The following is a 7,739-nucleotide window of genomic DNA, read 5'->3' on the forward strand; positions in this document are numbered from 1 at the left end:
ATGGATGCATTCCCCCACTTCATAACCTCTAATTTGTGCCTTCTGGACTTGGATTTGGGCCAAAAAGGGCTTCAGAAATCGCTGGGAGCGTTTTCTGTAATTTCTGGTGTGTGGCCTCTGTCACGCGTCCGCGTCATCTGTGTCTGCTTAAGGCGCGCGTTCGCGTCAGTTACGCGTTCGCGTCGCTGCCTTTTCGCACTGGTCATGCGGCCGCGTCGTCCATGCGTTCGCGTCGCTGCCAGTTTCCTCAAAAACTCCATTTGTGCTTTCCTTCCATTTTTGTATGTTTCCTTTCCATCCTTTAAGTCATTCCTGCCTTAGGAGATCTGAAACTACTTAACACACAAATCACGGCATCGAATGGTAATAAAGGGTAATTAAAATAATTATTTTTAAAGCATAAAAAACATGTATTTCACATATATCACATAATAAGGAAGGAAAAGTAAAACCATGCAATTTATATGAATAAGTGGGTGAAGGATTGAATAAATCTCTTGAATTGAGCACATTATATATCATAAAATATGGGTTTATCAACCTCCCCACACTTAAACAATAGCATGTCCTCATGCTAAATCCAAGATAAAGAGTAAGGTAAGGTTAAAGTGGTGGAATCTCATGCAATGCAATCTATCCTAAATGCAACTACCTAAATGAGTTATGCAGTTCTAATTTTTATTCACTTGTATATAGAACTTACATGTAGTTAAATTAATTCATGTTCTCAAGGAATCATATATGCATAGCCAACCTCAGATAATATTAAGGCACTTTTACAATTGAGATGGGTAAAATTATTTTTTCAAACTTGCAAGACAATTAACAATTTAAGCAGAGATATATGGTGATGAGCTATTGAACCCTCACTGAATTTTGTGTTTACTTTCTAGTCACTCAGTGTTTATTGGGTTAATCTCTCTATTCTTCTTTTTATCCTTGCTTTCTATAGCTTTGTTCTTCATCTAACCAATCAACAATTATAGAATACAGACATACAAAAATTATGAGGTTTTTTTCAAGGTTGTAATGGGGCCAAGGTAAAGGTAAGGGTATATGTATAAGGCTAAGTGAGCTAATAAGTGAATCCTTGACTAGTCTAAGATCTCACCTTAACATACATATTTTGTAATTCAAAGCTTCTCAACCTATTTGCCCAGATTTTTTTTTTCACTTTGTACTGCAAGCTCATTAACTTAAATTTTATCCCATGTGCATTGATTCTTTTTATTTTGCAATTGGAGAGTTTTTGTATCCCCTTAATTGAATACTAAAAATAATTAAAACTCTTTTTTTTTTAAATGCACATGGTAATTCAATTGTTTTGATTTCACATGAGCATGCTTTCCAAAAAATTTTTATTTTAAGATATCTTTATTCTTTTTAACTTTCCTACTTGTTTCTATCATCCAAGTTCCCATAGAGTTCCCCACACTTAGACAATACACAATTTATATCTTAAGCTAACCAAGGATTCAACTTGGGATTTTTTTTTACTTTGTTTTTCTGCTTAAGGCTAGTAATGTGGTTTATGGAACAAGAGGGGATTAAAAGCTCAAGGGGGCTAACAAGGGTGATGTAAAAGGTAGGATAGTTTGGGATAAGTGAGCTAAACAAGTAATGGCCTCAATCATTTCTTAGTATGTATCTATACTCTATAATTGGACATATAGATTAAAACAAAGCAAAGAACATCAGAATAAAAAGAAGGGCAAAACACACAGAAATAAAAGTTATGGTTTGAATGTAACCATACAATTAAGCTCAAAACTCACAGGCTGTGTGTTCTATGGCTCAAACAGCATATATCAGCTATACATGTCATGCAAGTAGAAATTAAGAGTTCCCATTATTCTCATTGTAAAATTTATTGGGTGGCTTTAAAGTTTTAGTGTTCCTCCTTGATGAAATGTTGTTAACTAACTAACATGTTATGTTCTATATACAAGGTGTGGATTGTTTTTATTCTGTTAAAGTTTCTAGTTTACTTCATTTTTATTTTTAATTTAAACCAAACTATCATATGCTAAAAGGGTAAACTATACTAATTAATCCACATTTTCTATAACTAATAAGTGTAGAATTGCAACTAAACTAACTGGCTAAAATATGAACTAAGGTGCAAAATACATAAATAACATAAAAATACATAAAAAGGACAATGTATAAGTACTGAAAAATAAAAATAAGGATAAAAATACAGAAAAATAACCAAAATAAGATAAAAGAGTCTGTAGTGGTTCACCAAAAAATACGCCAGAGATGGCGATCTCCCCACACTTAAAATAAAGCATCGTCCTCGATGCTCACTCAAGCCGGGCGTGAAGGAGTGTCATCACTGGAAGGATGGGCTGCTGGAGTCTCTATGGAGGCCTGAGGGTCTGCAGACTGGATGAGCGTAGGAGGATCTGTCTGCTGGAGAGGAGGCTCTGACTGGATAGGAATCTCTGTATCGGCGGCCTGAATCTGCTGTGGCTGCTCCTACTGTGGTGCAGCCTACTCCGGTCCTGCCTGTGCAGCCTGGGTGGAGGTCTCCTCCTCGTGAGCATCCTCCTCAACCTCAGATGTATCAGAAGGGGTGTCATGCTTGGAGGGAATGTCGCCGCCAGAACGGATCATCAACTTGACGTGCTCATAGCGTCGCTTGCTGCGACGCTCCATACGATCCAAGCAGGCGAATAGTCGATGCACCAAATGGTAAATAGGCTCAGGAGCAGCTAGAGGTGCAGTGGGTGGGGCAGGTGCAACAGTGGAAGAAGAGGGGGCAGCTGAAGGTGTGGCAGTCTCATCAGAAGCAGGAAGGAATGGAGGTCTGTAGCTTAAAGCCAGAAAGTTTCTGCTGTGAGGAATGAGCTTCTTGCAGTCCGCAGCAAGTGGCTTCTCATCAGTATCCTCCCATGGCACGTCAGCTCAACGGCCTAGCTGTGTAACCAGGTAAGGGAAAGGGAGGGTGCCTCTGACATGGACCTTGGCCATATAGTGCCGGATGAATCGTGGCAGGTATAGGTCTTTACCCTCCATCACACACTAGAGGAGGATAATCATAGCAGCAGGCAGCTCCGTCTCATGAGTGCTCGGCATAATAAAGTTACTCAGGATCTGGTGCCAGAGCCGACCTCATCATTCAAGTATATCCGCTTGATTCCTTTAGGCGTGGTGGTGTTCTTACCCATGACCCATGGGACAGTAGGGTCAAGGGCTATCCTCTCCTTGACAGCGTCCCAGTCAAATCTCAGAAACCTCATATCCTCTTCATTCTTTTGGTAACTGGCAGGCTGATCTGACTTAGGCTGAAGGCGCAGAATATCCTCAATGGCCTCTTCAGTGACCAGTATCTGCTTCCCTCTGAGGTGCACTGCATCCAGGAAAGTCTTAAAATAATTGCAGTAAAACTCTCTTACCCAGAAAGCATTGACCTCAGTCAAATTTCTCTCCAAGAAGAACCAGCCTCTTTGTTTGATCTGATTGGAGGTGTACTTCTGTAGTTCTTCTGGAATTTTCAAAGTCCTCTCCAGGTACAGATTTCTGGAGGTGGCAAACACCGGATACTTCAACTCACAGTATCGGTTTGAAAACTTAATTGGATCAGTGGCAGGGATAAGCAGGTCAGCCTTCTCCTGTGGGGTAAAGTGTTTCTCCCGCCAGGAGTCATCATGCATAAGCTCCAGGAGAGACATAGAGGATTCACCTCTTTTCTGTTTGCCAGTTGTTGCCGTTCCTTTTCCTTTTCTTTGAGTGTCAGACATCCTGAAAAACAGAAATCTAGGATATAATAAAAGCGGGAAAACAAGTAGGCAATTTACAAGATAAGCACATAGTGGCAAAGGAGCAGTAAAATAATGAAATGAGTTGAATCATTATGCATTTTGGATTGTTTCGGAGTGAAAAAGCTGAGATGAGAAATTTCAATCCAAAATGTAATATAAGTAGAATTCATGTTGATTAGGGAAAATAATCATGCCTTGAGTTAGAAAGGTTAAAGAAAATAGTGAAAAACTAAGAAGAGATGGTTTGAAAGTTAGGTTGGTTAGGATTGAAAAAGAGGTTAGAGAGTTGAAAGCAGTGAGTTAGTAAAAAGAAAGTCAGAGTAAGTGGCATGATGATAGGTTTCTAAGTAACAAGAATTCACAATTATAAGCTATAGTCAACTCATATTCAAACAAGGAAATCAGGTTGATGATGATTCATAGAGATATGGAAATAGCGAAAATTGGAAGCGAATCATCAAAAATGCAATTTATTAACCAGAAAATCGAAAAGAATAAGAGAGCTTGCCCGTGCATTCATGAATTGGTTCGGTAAAAGCTGAGTAAAGCAGAATTCAAATTGCCAAAACCAAAACATGAATAAAAATCAAACAGTTTACAGAAATTTGGGCAGCATTCCGGCTAAAATTGGATGTTCCCGGGTAATAAACAGCAAGCAGAACAGTTCATATGAATTAAAATGCAGCTGCAATTACATATACGGAATATGAACATGAAAAAGCAGTGTAAAAAGTAGCATGAAACAGGAAAGAACAACATATGAATAGCAACAACATCAGAATTGCGAAATGGATAAAATAAGAAGCACAAATAGCGCAATTAGCAGGCCTAAATCCACGAACCACATCCTAGTCTACCTAACCACCTAGAATCCACTACGACATACATCTCTAACTATCCGAAATTGAAACATAAATTGAAAAATATGCAAAAAATTTTGAAAGAAAGAAGGGTGGCACTTGGCAGAACCTGGTAGGTGTATGAACGAAAGTAGGGCAGAGAGATGGCTGGGGATGGTGGTGGTGGTGGCTGACGCGGCGGTTGGAGGCGGATGGCGCGGCAGTAGGCGGCTGTCCGGTGGTAGGGGTATCGGGTAGGGGTAATGGGAGGAGTAAGAGTTAAGGGGGAAGGATGGGAGGGGTGGTGGTGGTGGTGGGAGGCGCGGCTGTGATGGGGGCGCGGTGGTTGGCCGCGGTGGTGGAAGGGAGAGAAGGGGGTGGAAGAAGAAGAAGGATGGGAGAAGGAAGAAGGAGGGGTGGTTTTCGGCGATGGGGTATGGTGGTGGGGCGGTGCGGTGGTCGGTGGTGGTGGCTGGAAGTGTTGGTGGTTGGGTGGTGGAAGAGGGAGGGTTGCAGAGAAGAGAGGAAGATGAAAGGGGTTGGGGGGGCGCAATGGGGTAGGGTTTCGCGTCACTGGGGGTTAATAAATTTGAATCCATGCGGACGAGTGGGGCACGCGGTCGCGTGGCTGGGGCGGAATGGGGGTTGACGCGATCGCATGGAATGGGTAAAGGGATGAATGACGCAGTCGCGTGAGGCATGCGACCGCGTCGCTGGAAATTGTGCTAAACGCACAATTCCAGTGTCGTTTCAGCACAACTCTCTGTCTCCACTGGGGTGCCATGATATCCGCGCGATGCGAACGCGTCGCTCACGCTTTCACGTGGGATGGGTGTTGTGCAAGTGACACGTTCGCGTCAGGGACGCAACCGCGTGGGTCATTTTGTGCTAAACGCACAACAGCCGCACGATTCCAGCCCAACTCTCTGGGAGTTGGATCTTTACGCCGATTTCTAGATCACGCGGCCGCGTGAATGACGCGGACGCGTGGGGGTATTTTTCGCAAATGACGCGAACTCTTTAGTGATGCGATCGCGTCACATGCCTTCATCTCTTTTTTTTTTTAACTGAAATTATGCAGTTATGCTGTATGTAATGCCAATGCAAATGCTTACGAATACTATCTAGGTTCAATGAAAATAAAACAATATAAAAATAAACAAAACGAAATAGAATGGAAACAGGAACGATCATACCATGGTGGGTTGTCTCTCACCTAGCACTTTTAGTTAAAGTCCTTAAGTTGGACATTGGATGAGCTTCCTGTTATGGTAGCTTGTGCTTAAATTCATCCAGAAATCTCCACCAATGTTTGGAATGCCAACAGCCTCCGGGGTCCCAAACTAGGCATGTAAAGCTTCTGAGCAGCTTCAAACAGATTCTCAGGTTCTCGGGGTGACGAATGTCAGAATAGATTCCAGGATCCCAAACCTTACTGTTAAATCTGCCTTCGTTTTGATCTATATTTTTCCATCCGGGCGGTTTAGAAATTAGATTCTCACCAAGATGACCAAACGTTTTTCGAGATCCATTCGGTTGAACATGATACCAATCCGTGCACTTCGAGTTGAAGTGTAGAACCTTATTGAACCTTGTGCACCAGCTCTGAGTACGAACCATTCCCTCTTACTCTTAAAGCCGTAGAGAGCTCTAAGCTGGCCATCTATTTCAAGCAAACCATACTCAAGTGGAAAAATAAAGTTAAAGGTTAAGGATTGTACCCACTTGAAGCTTGTATTAGGTGGTAATGGCCTTGGGACAGGTGTTTCTAGTGGTTCTGTAAGTTCTACTCCCTTGTGATCTTCTGTGAATTCCTCCACTTCTTTGCAAAATTCTTCAGCTGCAACTGTGTTCTGATTAAAGTCTTCTATGTCTTCCTCATCACTTAAGTCATACGTTGGAGGTTGAGAGAAATATACCTCGACGTCGTCTTCGTATTCATTTGGATAAGGTTCTTCAGGCTCAAGGAATTCAGTTGCGAATGTGAGTTTGTGACTAGGAGAGCTTGACTCGTGATCATTACTGCCCATGGAATCAACTTCTTGGTCTATTTTGTCCAATTTTTCACAGGGCATATGCTGTGGAGGTCGTGCACTATCCTCTTTTGCATTGAATTCGGACTTCTCAGTGGAGTCCTTTACGGTTCTTGATTCCCATGGAGGTTCAGCATCTCCTAAATCTTCAACCACTTCTTCCTCTGCAACTATTTTGGCTTCCTCCACTTGTTCCAATACAAAGCCATGTTCCTCATTGTCTACCGAAGTTTCTAGTGTTTCCTTCATGCTACGCTCTTCTTTTGATTCTCCACATGCGGCCATGGGAGTACTTCGGGTTCTCAGATGTCGGGAAGCTATTAAATTTACTACCTCAGTTACGGCAGTAGTGAGTTCCAGTACGCCCTTTTGATTCTCCACATGCGGCCATGGGAGTACTTCGGGTTCTCAGATGTCGGGAAGCTATTAAATTTACTACCTCAGTTACGGCAATAGTGAGTTCCAGTACGCCCTTTTCTATCTTTGCTTGCCTTTGAAGAAGAACATGAAGTTTGTCATTCACTGGAGGTTGGGGTGGGTGTGAGGTCTCATTGGTTGGGGGAGAGGGTTCAAAGTAAGAATGTGGTGGTTCTTGGGAGTAATTGGATTGGGATTGTGGTGGATAAGGGTCATATGATGCTGAATGGTGAAAAGGAACTTGTGAGTGTGGTGGTTCAAATCTATGTTGAGAGGATGGTCTATAAGCAAAGGGTGGGGCTTGTCGGTAGTTACAAGGTTGTCCACCATATCTATTATCTTGGTATACATTGTAAGGTGGTCCTCGTCCATAATATCTTGGAGGGTGTTGCTGCCTAAAGGGTTGATCAAATCCTCTTGGCTCTATCCATCTTTGATTGTTTAGACCTTGATACATATTCCTGCTATAACTTTCGTTTTCTTCAACAATATTAGAACCAAACTCAAAGCAAGAGGGGTGAGAGTTCATAGTAGCTAAAAATATAAAAGAGAAAAACAAAAATAAATAAACAAGTAAAAGAAAAATATTTACAATAACCAATAATAAGGCACATGATTGCAGTTTCCCGGCAACGGCGCCATTTTGAAAGAGCGGAAAATTGACGGTTTAAAATTCAGAATAA

This window comes from Arachis ipaensis, chromosome B8, assembly GCF_059453495.1.
Source record: "Arachis ipaensis isolate K30076 ecotype BB chromosome B8, ASM5945349v1, whole genome shotgun sequence".
NCBI lineage: Eukaryota > Viridiplantae > Streptophyta > Magnoliopsida > Fabales > Fabaceae > Arachis > Arachis ipaensis.